Source organism: Malus sylvestris, chromosome 12 (genome assembly GCF_916048215.2).
Source record: "Malus sylvestris chromosome 12, drMalSylv7.2, whole genome shotgun sequence".
In the NCBI taxonomy this organism is placed as follows: Eukaryota; Viridiplantae; Streptophyta; class Magnoliopsida; order Rosales; family Rosaceae; genus Malus; species Malus sylvestris.
In genome coordinates, this window is record NC_062271.1 from 14,530,617 (window position 1) to 14,546,666 (window position 16,050).

General features: G+C 38.7%; 1 pseudogene; it reads left to right on the plus strand.

Annotated features, from left to right (window-relative positions):
* Positions 1-1,060: 1,060 nt before the first annotated feature.
* LOC126592172 (uncharacterized) lies at positions 1,061-2,280 on the plus strand (annotated as a pseudogene).
* Positions 2,281-16,050: the final 13,770 nt, after the last annotated feature.

The window sequence follows — 16,050 nt, forward strand, 5'->3', positions numbered from 1 at the left end:
GACTTTTGAAAGTGCCAGAACCCATTCCTAATGCCTACCCAGATCCTAAATGGAGTTGGTTTGAGGTATTCTTCATATTTTATAAAAATTACTTCTAAAATTAATGTAATTTAATATATTGAGCTTACCAATGTTAATGATTTTTTTTTTAGAATTGCTTGGGGGCATTGGATGGGACTTACATTAACGTTCATGTCCCTGAGCGAGATAAACCAAGATACCGATCGAGGAAGGGAGATTGTGACCAATATGTTGGGAGTTTGTAATCTGGACATGAATTTTATATTTGTGTACCCAGGTTGGGAAGGGTCGGCCTCTGATTCTAGAGTACTCTGAGATGCGATAAGTAGACCATCAGGATTAAAAGTTCCCACGGGTAACAATAGATTTTTTGTTTATATTAGTAATTTGAATCCTCATTTTTCTTATATATAGTAATATACATTTTTTGATGTGTTAGGGTGTTACTACCTTGTGGATGGTGGGTACACAAATGGTCTAGGATACCTTGCACCGTATAGGGAGTGCGTTACCATCTCTCGGAGTGGAGAAATAGAAGACTCCCGATTAATCATGAGGAGTATTTCAATATGAAACATGCTCAAGCTAGAAATGTCATTGTGAGATGTTTTGGACTACTTAAGATGCGTTGGAGCATCTTAAGAGGTCCATCATTTTTCCTAATTTAAAACACAACTTAGAATTATGACAACCTGCTGCCTATTACATAATCTTATTAGAAGCCATATGTCAGCTGATCCAATAGAAAATGAAATCCTAAACTTGGACGAATCTGAAAGTAGTGATGATGATGAAGATATGATTGAGACTGTTCAACCTACACAAGAATGGACTGCATGGAGAAACACTTTGGCCATGAATATGTACAATGAGTGGCTTGCACAAGTGTGATTTGATTAAATTTTCTTACATATGCATGTTGTCATTTGGTTATGGTTTGTTATTTGAACAAATAGTGATTTCTTATGTATTCGGTTATGATACTTAACAAAGTGTGACCTGGTTATGTATTTATTTAAAAACTGTGATGATTTGCTTATGGTTTTTATCACTTACTATTAATTATATGCACTGTTGATTATATGCTATCTTATTGTGTATGTAATTATAGGAATGGAAAGTGAACAAAGTAGTCAACCAAAAGGAAGTAGAAGGGTTTGGAAACAACATGAAGAAGATGCATTACTGTCCATACTTGAGGATGTAGTTGTTAAGAATTTGTGATGTGATAACGGTTGTTTCAAACACGGAACAATGGCTCAATTTGAAACTGCTATTAATTTGAAATGTCCTAATGCCAATATAAAGGCAGTTCCACATATTGAGTCCAAAATGAGGAGGTGGAAAAAAGATTATGTAATAGTTTATGACATGGTTAATAAAACAGGTTTTGCATGGAATGATGTACAAAAGTGTATTGAGGTTGATAGCACTGATGTATGGCAGTCCTATGTGAAGGTAATTCTGTAACATAATACTAGAATTTAACTTTACATATTTGATTACTTAACATGTTCCTTTACATACAATTTAATAGTACGATTGTGTCTACCAAACCATATCCTCTAGCCCCATTCATTATGACAACTTAATTAAATTAATGGATGCTTGATTATATCAAGACAGGTTGAAGGGAACAAAATAAGATTATTTGTATTTTATGGATAATGTGATTTGTTTTCGCATTGCAGGTTAACAAAGAAGTAGAGGGCTGGCTAGGAAAATCGTTTCCATTGTATGACAGATTGAATGTTATTTTTGGGAAGGACCGAGCAACTGGAGTAGGAGCTGCAACTCCTACTGAGATGATGAATGAGCCTGAGCACATTAATGAAGATGAAGATGAAGATGAGGTGGAGACTAGTTCTCCTTCTATTGCTCAACGATCTAGCAGTTCAAGTACCCGGAAAAGGAAGAGAGTTGCTAATGATAATGATCTTGCTATGGCATTTAAAGAAATGCTTTCTGAATCAGTGGATAAGTTGGGTGAAGTTTTACAAGCTGCTTTTGGGAAATGAGTGAATCCAAAACTTGAGATTGCTTCAGAATTATCAAAGATAGATTTGTCTATTGAGGATCAAATCAAGGCACTAAATATTCTTTTTCGAAAAGCCACAAAATGAGAGGACATTCTTGTCTTTGGATGGTGTAATGAAAACAGCTTTTGTACTCATGTGACTTGGACAAAGTAATCGCAATTTACATTTCAAATCAACAACAATATATTTTGTTAAAAGCAACATGCACATCTTTTGTTAAAAGCTGCAGCATGCATAGATTTTGTTAAAAGCAGCATGCATATATTTTGGCTATCTGGACAAACTGTTTCTTACTGAAACCAACTTGCATTTGTATAGTTTATGAACTTGAATATGTGGTTGGATTATATAACATAACGATTGTAGTTGTTTTTTGTGAACCTTCTTTTATGTTATTGGAAAATATTTTGAATTTGATGTATGGAATTTATTATTTTTCTTTGTTTTTGAAATTTTGTGTGGTTTTCAATAGGTATAAACATGAGAAAAGTTCAACAAACAAAGAAAGATTTGTTAATTTTTTTTTTCTCTTGTCCTATCCGGTTTTGTACCAAACACAGTATAAATAATACGGTCATTAATCCGATACTGCACCAAACGCCCGACTAATTTAGTCAGTACTATCTGGTGGCTATTTATCCTATCCGACAGAAATAGTCAATACAGTCCAAGCTGCCAAACGAGGCCTAATAATGATTAAATAGTCGTCGCATGCCTTCACTAGGGACTTGCACCATTTAAAGTGGTCGTTGGTTAAACAAAACCCTTGCACTAACCCACGAACTCCAATGTTAAGTAACCGTTCACTATATAATTCTCAGTTAACCTCCTTGGCAAACTATCTTAGCCATTTCAAGCCTTCAAATTCCCAAAACTTTCCAGAATTCTCAGATACTTTTCTCGTTCTTAAGTTCTTGCCCCCTAATTCCGATTTTCTTCATATATTCTCCTCAAGATCATCCAATGGCACCCAAAGTTGCTCGAATTCAATCTCCCTATGAGACTGAAGAGGGGATTTCCACCATGCGCCACTTGCTCAACGGCTTTCATCGCCCTCGGGCAAGTCTGCACAATGAACTCTTCTTCAAGGAGGGAGGAATGAAATCCTTGGGACCTGCATGGACTTCTCAGGTCCCAATTGCTGTAGAAAGCAACATGCCCGAGAAATCAGTTCCCACAATATTCTCAGAAAGGTGCATTGCTTCCAACTTCTGTTTCAAGGCTTCTATGGCATGGAGGAGTAGCCGAGCAGCTTTAATCGTACTGATAGATTTTACATATGGATATAAAGCTATCTTCTCTTGCACTAATATCCACAAGCCCGGACTTCCCCGTAGCTTCTGCTTTCTTGATCTCGTCATCATCATAGGTGTATGCTTCGGGATCAACTACCACAACCTTATCGGCTTTAGGATCAATGTCAAAGGCTTTGGTAAGACTTGTGGAAGAAAGATCTGCTATGGAGGCAAGGATCACAGAGGTGTCTTCTGAAAATGAGAGGTTGGAAGAACAACTATCAAGCGACCTTAGACAACCAGGATTCTAGGATAGTTATTCTAGTCAAGGATGTAAAACTATTGAGCTGATTCTTATGTAACTTCATCATTCAATGAAATGAAAATGAGTTCTTTAAACTTAATTATAATGAGCACATAAGCTGACTTTAGATTTCTTGCAATGCTTATACTTCTTCAATGTAGCAATCCCTAACATCCCACAAGGTGGGGTGATATTTCTTCAAAAACTTAGCGTTGATTGGATGCTTCTGTAAGCTTCCTTCTATATCTGCCAAGTAATATCCTCCTTTGTCCAGTGCTTGGATGATAATGAAAGGACCTTCCCAAGTCAGGCTCCACTTCCTAAAGCCTCTAACTTGAGCTCCCAAAGGAAAAATTTCTTTCCAAACTAACTCTCCTTTCTTGAAGGTCTTTAATTTTACCTTCTTGTTATATGCTCGGGCAACAACTTTATTCCCTTCTTGAATTTTATCCAGAGTTTCAATTCGGGATGCTTCTAGATCTTCAACTTCTTAACACATAGCATGAATGTATTCTTCACTGTGTAGCTCGAATTGGTTCTGAATCCTAACAGAACTCGCATTAATCTCCATGGGGATTACAACGTCTTGCCCGAAGGTTAGAGCATAAGGAGTAGTTCTAGTCACTGCCCTTTTGGAAGTTCTGTAAGCCCACAAAGTCTTTCCTAATTTCTCATGCCACTTCTCTGGACTCTCGGCCACTATTCTTTTTATAATGTTTACCAAGATTTTGTTGCTAACTTTTGCTTGACCATTTGACTAAGGGTAGTAAGGACTGGACTGAATCATATTTATTTTGAACTTACTTGTAAACTCCTCTACTTCGCTTGAAATAAAAGATGGCCTGTGGTCTGTGACAATTGTCTCAAGCACCCTGAATCTATGTAAGATCTTGGTTTCAATGAACTTCTTGATTGCGGTTGAAGTGATTGTCTTCACAGCTAAAGCTTCTACCCACTTAGTGAAGTAATTCGTTGCTACGATTGTGAATGTGTGTCATTTGCTAGAGGTTGGGTGAATTTGTCCGATGAAGTTCATTGCCCATCTTCTGAAGGGCCAAGGTTTGACCACGAGGTTCAAGGGTATCGAGGGCATATGTTGGAGAGTTTTATGTCTTTGACATTCTTCACATCCTAGGGCATAAGCCTTGCAGTTTTTCTCTATTTCGGGCCATAAATAGCCATATCTTCTAAGCAACCATCTCATCTTAGTTCCAGCTTGATGTGCCCTATAAATTCCTTCATGTACTTCGGCCATTACCCTCTTGGACTAAGCACTTCAATAGAAGTCCAACTGAAGTATTTCTTAATAGATTTTTCTCCCACAAAACATACTTAGTTGATTGTTGTCTATTTTTCTTACGTGTGGGGAATGATGGATCTTTCAAATATTGAGCAATAGGTGTCCTCCAATCCTTTATCTCTATTTCTTCATTCATCATATCTAAACTGAATCCCCTTTCGAAGATAGAAGGGAGATGTCTTTTCTGAACTTCTATATCCCCTTCAAACTTCATTTCTTGGATCTGTGCTCCATAAGCCAATTGTGCCATCTCATTAGCAATTGCGTTTGATTCTCTAGGGATATGGCTGACTGATATCTCAGTGCCCCAATAACTCAATAATTGTGTAGATGCCAAATAGTAACCTTTCATGGCAATGTGTCTGCACTTGTATTCTCCATTTAACTAATTGATCACCAATTCTGAATCACCAAACACCTCAACTTCAGTTGCCCCTAACTCTCAAGATCTCCAAGCCAATTATCAATGCATCATACTATGCTCGATTGCTGGTAGGTTCTTGATAATCGAGTAGGAATGAATAATAATGGTGAATACCTTTGGGATCAATGATGACAATCCTGGCTCCAGCAGTGTTTTGAGTGCAAGAACCATCAAAATACAATCTCCAAGGAGTGATCTAGAGGCTAGTTATTCTTTTTATCTCTTGCTGAATCATTATTCTCTCCCCGAAAAGGCTCTACTTGGTGGGATTCAAACATTGGCTACCTCTAAAGTTCCTGGGATGGTGATAATTTCCTCTTAAGACTCTTGGTGCTTAGCTAAGAAGTCTACAATTGTTTGTCCCTTGATTGCTCTTTGAGGCACATATTGAAAGCTGAACTCTGATAGTGCTAGAATCGACTTTCCAATTCTCCAGTTAACATTGGTTTTGACAACATGTACTTGATCACATTTGTCTTGGCGATGATGTGGATGTGGCAAGGCAACATATAATGCCTTAGTTTGCAGGCAGTGAAGTATAGAACCAAGCACAACCTCTCCACTAGTGTATATCTTGTCTCTACCTCAGTAAGGATTCTACTGAGGTAGTATATTACTTATTCCTTCCCACCTTCATTGTTTTGGGCTAGCAAGTTTCCCATTGACTTTTCAAAGGTAGAAATATAAAGCTTTAAAGGCTTCCCCGTTTGAGCTGGCATGAGTGATGGTGGAGAAGTCAAGTAAGACTTTATTTTGTCAAAAGCCTCCTGGTGTGGTGGGCCCCCACTCAAACTCTTCTTTGTCTTTCAATCTTAGCAGAGGAGTTAGCAGCTGAATCTTGCTTGCCAAGTTAGCAATGAATCTCCTCAAGAAGTTGATCTTTCCCAGCAGCTTTTACAGTTGTGCTTTATTGGTGGAAGGAGATGATTACATTATTGCCCGAGCTTTATTCTTGTCAATCTTTACACCTCTTTGATGAACAAGAAATCCCAAAAAGTTGCCCGACCTTACCCCGAAAGCACATTTCTTTGGATTAATTTTTAGCTTATGGATCCTCATTCTTATTAAAGCTTGTCTGAGGTCTATCAAGTGTTATTCTTCAGTTTAAGAGTTCACCACGCTGTCATCAATGTATACCTCCACACTATGACCGATTAAGTCATGAAAAATTGCATTCATCGATCTTTGATAGGTTACACCAGCATTTTTGAACCCGAATGGCATGACTAAGTATTCATATGCTCCCACATGACCTGGCATCTAAAAGCTGTTTTGTGTATATCTTATTTAGCCATTTTTATCTTATTATAATCGGCATTCCCATCCATTAATGATAGGACTTTGTGTTTGGTAACTACATCTAAGGATAAGTCAGCCATAGGCATAAGATGTTCATCTTTAGGTGTAGCTCCATTAATGGTTTTATAGTCAACACGACATCGAACTGCTTTAGTTATAACTTTCAATACGGGTACAATGTTGGCCAACCATTCAACATATTTGGCAGGCCTAATAAATCCAGCCTTTATAAGCCTTTCAATTTCTTCTTTTACTTTCTCCTCGATCTCCTTTGACATCCTCCGTGGTGCTTGCTTTACAGGTTTATATCCCTCCTTAATAGGCATCATGTGTTCTACTAAGGTTGGATCTAAACCTGGCATCTTAGTATAATGCCAAGCAAAACAGTATTTGAACTCATGCAAAAGGTTGACTATCTTTGCCCGATCCTCCACTTCTAACAGGCCACTAACCTGTATAGGCCTTGGATCTTCCTTAGTCCCCAAATCAATGGTCTCCAAGGGGTCTTGCACCTCTGATGGTGGCTTGTCAGGCTCTGCATACAAAAACTCGACTAACTCTAGATTCTAGGATAAGTTTTCTAGCCCCATTTGTATGGCCACTTCCAACTCTCTTCTAAATAACTTTTCTTCACCTCGGTTTTGGCTGCCTGAAGCTTCTTCCCCTTGTTCGTCGGCCAAGCTCTCCCTTTCCTGCTTCTTCTTTCTTCCATACACCAATAGTCTTTTGATTAAGGACCTAACTTTAACTGCTTAATCCTTTCTTCTTTATTTTGTCATTACTTGTGTTGGGGAGTTAGGACAATATGGGGCCTATCCCATTCTTCCTTGGTGAGGAATAATCCTTGTTCTAGAAGCTTTTGTGTCATCACCATAGTTGGGCGATCGCTCTTATCAGCTCCTAAGCATTGGAGAATCCCAACACTGGGATTGTAAAAGCTGGCTTCTGCAACATTAGCAATAGGGAGGAATGGCCATGACTCGGCCTCCACCATCTCCCAAAATCCTAGTCTCATGGCTTCTTCCTCGTGGTAAACTACTACCTGTTGGTGTATGGTGGAAGGCATAGAGAGACTCTAATGAATCCAATCTTGGCCTAGTAAAGCTCCATAAGCGGAAGTGATGTCCACCACGAAGAAGGCTAGCATGATTTGCTTGGAACCCAAGTCAACCTCCAGGAACAATATCTCATGAGTTATAGTGACGGCTCTAGAGAAGCTGGAAACAGTTAGATCCGTGGGGATGAGATCCTCATCACTTCTACACATCCTCTTCATTTGCTTGTACGGCAACACATTGACTGTAACTTCTTCATCAATAAAAACCCTTTTGAAGAGTACTCCTTCTAGATGAGCAGTTACATATATAGGCTTCAGATGGTTAGCTAGAGTCAAGTTCGGGCAACTGAAGACCATTATGTCTATGCACACCTTATCGGGCTATTTCTTTGTGAGCTCGGGCAAACTTATTCTACCCAACTCCTCTTTTCCTGCCTCTTCGACACTAACATGTACCATCATAGGTTATGTTGCCAAGTAATCACCTTCCATTGTGGCAGGTTGATCATGCTTGGGACAAAACATGGCAGATAAAACATATGTTATGTTTACATGGAAGCTGCTAGGTTCAGGTAAGTCCTTTTTCTTACCCCCGATGTGGCCCATGAATTCATCTAACCAGACTTGTACTTCTTTGGGCAACATCAGCTCGGGCTTACGCCAAAGTTTGGCATTGGTCCTGGAACTTCACAAAGAGTATCGATCAATAAAGGTAAGGGTATCCCCCTCTCAGGTGAGATAGTTCCAAAACATATGGCTTCTAGGCTCCATCTAGGGGTTGGCATCATCACCATATCTTCTTGAGCTATCCTCAAGATTCTATATTTTTCCGGATAAGGGTTTTGTGGCACATAATCTCTTTCTCCCTCAATCTTGCTACAAGCTCTTTCTACCTCCTTCTTGCTTCTCCACTAAAGTTGATTTCTTCCTTTATGTAGTATTTTCTCAAACTTCACATTTTCAAAGGTTTCTCAGGTAGTAGGAACTTTTAATGAGTTTATGTGAGCTTTGTGCTACCTCTAAATTCTCATGATCATAGAGGCTCATATTTCTTTGATGAGTCTTCCATCATTTCCAACCATATACCATTTCTGCCCGAGTTGGGCAAAATTCTTCTTCATGATTGGATTCATTATCCTTTCCCTTCTTATGATATCTCTACCGGCATAGCTTGGCTAGGGTGGCCTTACATCCACCCATTTTGGTACTTTAGCTTCTCTGTCTTCCATTTCTTCAGAGGTTTCATAATTTATGAATACTTCTGATGAGCCCTTTGGTTGAGAATCACCTCCCAACCTTTGGAAAACATTTCTTGAGGTCTTTTTCTCAGCTGTTCGCAAGATACTTTTGCGGGCTTCTTGTTCTTCTTTTTCTCTTCTTTTAATCAACTCCTGATTAATGATAGATATTGATGCTGGTACTTCAAACTCACATTCACATTTACACCTGCTGCATAACACCACTCATTTGACTATGGTTGCTTTGGGCTTCTCAAGCAACTTGATAGCTCATTTTGTTGGCCTCTCAACTTGCCTTCTTTCTTCTTTGACTTCCTAGGTAGCCTTCTTTTTCCTTTTCTTATCCCACGTCAAGTTGGTCATGTTTATTGGTGCTTCTGGGAAAGGATCCGTGTCAATCATCATATTGGCTTGCTGTCTTTCCAATAGTAAATTTCCTTTCACTATAAGGTCTTGTATCCAATCCCTAAACTGGACACAGTTAGTTATGGAGTGATTGAAAGTGTAATGCAGCCTGTAGTATTTTTTTACTCTTAGTTCCTCTAGTTTTGGCATCTTTTTGGTACTGTCGGGCATAATCACTCTTGCCCGCACCAACTCTTCATAAATCTCCGAGGCCTTGGTTAAATCAAAGGAATAACTCTGGTATTTAGGGGGCTTCATGGGGACAAATCCACCATCATTCATCATCACTTTCTGGTCCTTAACTGGCTGGATTAACCCCTTCACTATCAAAGGTTTAAAGGGGTAGTCATCTCTACCGCACACATATCCATCCATTCTCTTCTATGGTCATCACTCTCTTCTAGCTCTACCTCTTCCAACTCCACTTGGTGAATTGCAGCTTTTCTTTTGTAGAAAGGATGAGCTTTAGATGAGTGTTTCACCTGTTATTCCTCGAGCAACAGCTTCTCATACTTTGTGGCAGCAATCACCAACACTTGCAACTCACTGAACTGTACATCATAAAACTTCTTTCTCAAAGGCAACCTCAAGGCCTTTTGAACAATGGATATGAGTTGGGCATGATTAGTAGAGAATTGGCACCTCATCCTTGTCCTTTTGAACCTCATCATGAAGTCTTTTGTAGACTCATGTTTGTATTGTTTCACCTTCACCAGGTCATTAATAGACATATCAGGCTTCATCCTAGAACTGTTCATGGAAGACCATCTCTATTTGCCCCCAATTATCAATAGAATTTTGGGGGGGGGGGGGCAACAGAGAATACCATTGAGATGATAGGCCAACCAATGAGTTCCCAAACAATCTTAACTTACAATTAGGATTGTCTTCAAAAGCCACGCAATGGTTAGAGAACTTGAAGATGTGATCTCTAGAGGATATAATGCCATCTTCCCCACTAAAAGTGGGAAACGCAAGCATCTTGAAGTTGAGTGGAAATGGATTTTGCTCATCAATGTACTCCGAGTATGGCTTCTAGTAGGTGATCCTGAACATTGGGCGAGCTTGGGGTTAAGCATTATGGGCCACCATCTTTCTTAACTCAACTAACTCATCTTTGAGTTGCTGGTTAGCTACATTATTGTATAGGGTTGTGGGGCTTCCAACTTCGAGTTGCGATCATTGCCCGAGAAAATCTCCTTCCTTGGTTCGAGCTTCCCCCATTTGGCATCTCCTCCTTTACTGGCCTATGGTGGGGGCCTATAAAAAGGAGGCTTGTCTGCCTTGGTAGGCTCGCCTTTTCCACTGGGCTCTCCGATTGACTGAGGCATCTCATACTTCATTTTTTCTTGCCTGCTCTGCCCTCTACTATCTAATGAAAATAATAGGGGGTTGGGTAACTCAGCATCTAGGATTTCCTCCAACACTGGCTGACTAACTCCAGATCCTTCTTTGTTTTTTCCTTTATCCTGCTTTTCCTAAAGGAAAGGAAACAGGGGAATAACTAGTTCTTTCTCAGGGCTCTCTTTCCTCATTATTTCCCTGTCATAACCATTTTTTAAAGTATAGAACTCCAGATATAATCTTTTTTGCAGACTCCCTGTTAAAGAACAGAACCTGCTTACTTCTCCTCTGGTTTTTAGAGTGATTTTCTCCATACTTTTCAGCACTTGTACCATGATGGCTTGCAAATCTTCATTGGTTACCTTTCCCCCTGACTTTTCAAATGAAGTCGGGCTTCCGAGAATAGCTGGCCCTTGTAGGGAAGGAAAATCCTCCGGCCGATTTGTCATGCTTGATCTTGGTAGACACTGGCGTCGCCCGTATTCTGTGTTCCACATGAAGGTTTTCTCCTTCCTTCTTCTTCTTGAGATACAAAACTATGAATATCCCACTGAGCGTGCCAAAACTATGGTCGGGCAGATTTCACCGGATAGGGCTCCTCGGATCTTAGCACAGCTCCCCAAGGTATTGACACTTTGGATATGTAGTCGGGCTCTTGCTTGCTGATATGCTGCAAGAAGAAGACATAATTAGTCCTTAAATGTGCCTTTGTGGAGCCTTAGGTGTAGGCCTTGAGGCTCGCAATCAAAACTAACTGAGTGCTAGGCGTGCCGTTACTATCTCAGTATAGTAGATGTAGAATAAAAGTGTGTTTAATCGATTACTTACGCCCTAAGTTACTTAGATTTCTTGTTATCAAAGGATTGTCGTGGATGAGTTAAGTCCACATTAAGTTCTTTTTCTTGCCTTGTGACCAAGAACTTTAGTTCATAGTCTTGTATGTTTGAATGAAGGAAATCCATAACCCCTTTAAGCCATTTAGCCGTTTGCTTGGTTCTTGATTGATTTTAAGGATAACATATCTATTAAACTAACCAAATTCAGATGTAAATGAAACTCTTAAAGTAGGAAAATAGGTGGATATGACTTGAATACATATAAGAGAATGCATTACGTAATAGATATATTGATAGGAGCATATTTATGCGACTTAGTTAGCTTGTTTCTTGGCATTTATGTTGTTAGTTCGTAGTTATTTTAGTATTTTAAGCTATTTTCGTGTGTTTGAAGGTCCAAAGGTTTAATGTGGCAAAGAACTGCATTTTGGAGCATTTTTGAGCATGGAATGGATAGCATATGCTTGGAGCAAAAGGAATGGACGAAATTTAAAGTTTGTGCATCATCCTCTCCCTATAAATAACCATTTTAGCACACTCATTTCACCCAACACATTCACCTACCACTACATCCACTCATTTCACCCAACACATCCACTTATTACAACCACCCAACACATTCACCTACCACTACATCCACTCATTTCACCCAACACATCCATTCACCTACCAACACATCCACTCATTACAACCACCCAACATATTCACCTACCACTACATCCACTCATTTCCCCCAACACATCCATTCACCTACCACTACATCCACTTATTTCACCCAACACATCCACTCATTACAACCACCCAACATATTCACCTACCACTACATCCACTCATTTCAACCACCCAACACATTCACCTACCACTACATCCACTCAGTACCACCACCCACTACATTCTCTCCCTAGCCTATAAATACATCCACCCTTCACCATAACTAGAATTGCAATTCCCTAGCTGTGAGCACCTTACATTCATCCACATATTCCCACATCCCACAAACACATGCAAAACCATTCCCTTGCCGTGGCACTCATCCAACCAAAAATCAAACACAAATCCATACATTCCCTTCAACCTTGCCGAGGCATCCATCCAACCTAAATACATTCATAACCTTTCCATAAATCCATACACATCCTTAGATACTTGTGCTGCAACAAGGTGGTGAAAACGAAGGTCCTTGCCGTTGCAAGCTTGAAACTTTGGAGCGTTTTAGGTGTACTTCGTTCTTGCTTTCAATATCTACTTTGTTATTTTCTGATTTTGTTGCAATTATGAGTAACTAAACCCCCCTTAGCTAGGGGGAAATTCAAATCCATGAACATACTTGCAATATGAATTGATTACCTTCAGTTGTGATTTCATAAGTTGTGAATTCAATTTGTTTAGCTGCTTGATTGTTAACTTATTCGTGTATGTTTATTAAGAGTGCACACTTAGTTGCATGCATGAATATGATGCTAGAATATAAGGGAGTTTCACCTAATAGTTACAAACTTATATTCACAAGTAGTGGAGGTCGCTTATAAACGATCGCGTTAAATGAATTCTTGGTAGGAGTTTCATGCTCATCATAGTAACGAATGCTTCGTCAATACTTATAGTTTTTATAATGCTTAATGATCTTTGATTGTTTCTTTATTGTACTGTTCACGTAAAGGACTTTTGAAGAATGCTTGAATTATTGTATGCGCTTTCCCATCTAATTCAATAACTTCAAGAGAACTTGAAGGTTAATTTAAGCGGACTTAATTAACCTAGGGTGTTGAGTTTCATGATTCATCGAAAGAACAACTGAAAATTGGTTTATGTGCAAGTGTGTCATGTGTGGAGAAGAACCCTTTAGCTAGCCCATCATCCATAGTTTACCCAAATTCGTCCAAAATCTGTTTTAGCTTACAATCTGTTTGTTTTGTTTTCAAATTCGTCAAAACCCAATCCCCCTTTACTTTAAAGTGTTTTATTAGTCAAAATATGTTTTGATTTGTGTTTTTAAGTGTCTTGAGTCAAGTTAGAACCTAATTTCATCCAAACTCATCCCTAGAGTCAGTATAGAGTCTAATTCATTGTTTTAAGCTGTTTTGAGTCCTTTAAACTAGTTTTGAGTCTTTTTAGTTTGTATTGCATCTTTTGAGTCTAGTTTGGTGTTTTAAACTTAATTCTACATTTTAAAGTCAATTTCAGGTGTTTTAGCAATCCTTCTTAATCCCCGGCCTAGAACGATCCCTACTTACATTCTTTACTACAATTGACAACAAAAGGGTTTAATTTGTGTGTTAAGTTAATTTTCGCATCATCTATAAATTCAGAAAACAAACAAATAGCTTCGGGCAAGATTTCACCTTGTTTGTCAAGGTTGAACTTCTTGGATTCACTTCTCTTTGTGATTACAGGGGTCTATATGTTAAAAAATGATGGATGCTAAACAAGTTTACACAAGGGAATCGATATTACACCATTAAGGGAGATAGCAGAGCTTTTAGATTAGAGAGAAAGATAGCTTGTTGTTAAAAAGGACTGAATCTGGGTATATTTCAGCTTTTGAATGCAAATATAGCTTGAAAGCTGAGTTTGTATGTTTGTTTGTTTGATTGGTTGAGTGTCATTGTCTCTAGGGCCTCTTTGGCCAATTAACCCGACTGTTGTGACCTTGCTCTTGCTCGAAAGCATTTATAGGGTAGTGACTCATCATCTTTTTACTTGTATTGCCACTAAAAAGTACTTTTTGGCTGATTGTGAGTTAGTCTCCATCACTTGACATTTAAATCATAGACACATGGTCTATATATTAATAGGGAAGCGCCAATTTATCATTGGGCCTGGTGCTGCACTTGAGGCAAGTCTTCTTTTAATTGTCATCTCTAGGCTTCCTCACACTTGCAACCCAATGTTCAAATATTAACCCAAACAGTTCCCATTTACTGATGATGAGGATGACAATTTGAAACCCAATATAAATGGTGACGATGTGGTTAATGATGACGAAATATGAGGATTACACATCCAAAGTTACCAATGATTATAGTACTGATTATTATGGGAAAGCTTTGGACAATGAGGATGGGCTTTCTGATTATTATAATTCAGACTCTGGCCATGACAAGGTAGTTAGTTCCGAGGAAGAGAAAGAAGATGACTATATAAGGGTTTTAAGTAAGAGGCTATACAAGGATTGCCTATAGAGGTGGAGTTGAGGATAGTCAAGTGTTTAATGATGTTAAGTATTTTTGGAATACGCTTCAAGACTATGTTATACAAGAGGAATTCAAAATCATTCGAAAGAAGAATGAAAGAGCTAGAGTTACTACTATTTGTAAGGTATGATTCATTTTCACACTCTAGTAAATAGTTCTATTTCTCTCTATTATAGTGTTAAAGGTAATCATAAATCATCACCTGAAACCCCTGATTGTATGTGAAAAATATATATAGTATACATGTGCATTACATGTGAAAAATATATAGTATACATTGTGAACACGGAAATTCCTGCGATGAAGGAGACAAGAACACGTGTACAAAATAATATTTGTATTAATGATTTAGGGGTTACAATCTCTCTCAAATTTGATCCTCTGATTCGATCTCCGTAAGGTGTTGATTTGTGGATTGTTATGTTGATCCAAGGGCCGTCAAGGCTTGATCTCGGATGAATGGTTGGAAGTTTATTCTAGGGGGCCTTTTGGGCTTGATCTTGAAGGTTAATGAATGAACGGATCTTCAAGGGCTTTTGGGCTTGATCTTGAATAACTGTTGATGAACGGATCTTCAAGGGGCCTTTAGGCCTTGATCTTGATGAACAGATGATGGATGGATCTTTAAGGGCTATAGGCTTGATCTTGAAGAACGGTTGGATGTGTGGATTTGTTGATATTGTTGATCCAAAGGGTCGTCAGGGCTTGATCTAGGGATGAATGGATGATGAATGATGAACACTTTCTTCAAGGGCCGTCGGGGCTTGATCTTGAATTGGTGGAAGTTCTTCAAGAGCCATTGGGGCTTGATCTTGAAGGTTGAGTTGACAAAGAACGAAAAAGGCTTTCTTGATCCTTCGGGATTTCTTGGGAATTTAGGAGGTTTGATGCTTGAAAGCTTTAGAACTTCAAAGCTTCAAGGATTTAAGGAATTCTCTTCCAATTTGGGAGTAGAGAAATGCATATGTGAATTCCTTCTTTTAATTCCTTTTCTTTTTTTGTATGAAATGGCTTTTATTTATAGAATTTTCCAAGGTCTAATTTTGAATATAATATTCAGATGAAATAAATCGTTTCTGCCAGGTCTTGACACATGTCCTGTTTGATGACTTTTCCGATTTATTTTGATTTTTCGTTTAGTCACACGCTACGTGTAAAATTTATGTGACACGTAAGCGATGAAATTTTAATTATCGGTCAACATTTATTTTACCGAAATTTCGATGTCTACAAATGCCCCCACTTCAAGGCGCATCGTATGCATGTGCTTGTCACGTGTAGGAGATGCGTTTTGGAGTATCTTAATGTAGATGTAGATTCAAGGGCCATCGAGGCTTGATCTTGAATCGGGCTG